This window comes from Rhea americana, unplaced genomic scaffold, assembly GCF_003343005.1.
Source record: "Rhea americana isolate MKP2758 unplaced genomic scaffold, rheAme1 scaffold_118, whole genome shotgun sequence".
NCBI lineage: Eukaryota > Metazoa > Chordata > Aves > Rheiformes > Rheidae > Rhea > Rhea americana.
Window position 1 is genome coordinate 3057636 of NW_028185239.1, and position 1007 is coordinate 3058642.

General features: G+C 40.4%; 1 protein-coding gene across 1 annotated transcript in view; it reads right to left on the reverse strand.

Moving 5' to 3' along the window:
- LOC146600726 (uncharacterized) overlaps positions 1 to 1000 on the reverse strand; it is a 5418-nt gene extending 4418 nt beyond the window's left edge. The window contains exon 1 of the mRNA XM_085319847.1: positions 414 to 1000. The gene's annotated coding sequence lies outside the window, so the exon portion shown is untranslated. The remainder of the gene's footprint in view (positions 1 to 413) is intronic.
- Positions 1001 to 1007: the final 7 nt, after the last annotated feature.

Consider the following 1007-nt stretch of genomic DNA (forward strand, 5'->3'; position numbering starts at 1 on the left):
CAACGAGAATACACATGGTAAAACTAGTTTTACCGGGTAATTAAAAAGAAAAGCCCCCCAAATAATATTCCTAAAAATAAGAAAAAAGGATGATTTTGACAATGTCAGCTTACTGCTCCCTTGTCAGATTTTGTCRCTTAAGAACATGAAATKCATCTGTCTGCTGCTTTTGCTACGTGAAAAAACCTCTTAGAGAGCTAGGGCCTACATCAAATACTGTTAAATGGGGCACTTCATAAAAAAACAAAACAAAACAAAACAAAAAGAAAAAGAAAAGAGTTCCCCAAAATTTTTTAGCTTTCTGAAAGAACTTAAGACACTTTTAGGAGTGGGTGGAAATGTGAGACTGAACTGTGACTGTCAAGTAAAACGCTTTTCAACCAAAGAAAAAAAAATAAGCTTTTCGAACTCACCACGGATTTACTACAGTGCTGTGTCCCCAAGCAACGTCGGATGCTTTTTCATCTCTAGCAGGAGATGCAGTAGCTACATAGACTTGATTATCAACAGCTCTGTGTTTACAGAAACATAGGGGAGAAGGAAACATCAGTGGACTTTTCTTCTCTCTTTTTTTTTTTTTTCCCTATACCACCACTTAACTAAGCAGAAGAGAAAGAAGTCATGCTGAAGGAGTAGGCAATACCTCCTTCTGCAGAGTAGCCAAAACCATTAATGACAAAGGTCAGAGAAAAATCAGAAAGCTTGGAAAGAGAAGTCTCTACTACCTGCCCCCAGAGTTAGGGTTAGCATGAATTACCTATTTGTTCAGTATGTAGCRAAGGTGACTGAAGCYGACCAAAYGAAGACCTCYGACTTAATTTACGGCTTAAGAAAAGAACCCTACATCCAGGAGCCTTGGGGTCTGTTTCTATCTTCAGTYAGARCAGTTCTTAACTGGTTACGGCTGGCTCCTGCCTCTTCTCTCTAGAAGTGGGTGTGTGAATGGTGCTCAGAGCAGTACAGGGAAAAGGTCCTTGTAAGGGTACAGCGGTGGGCAGAGGGGCTGA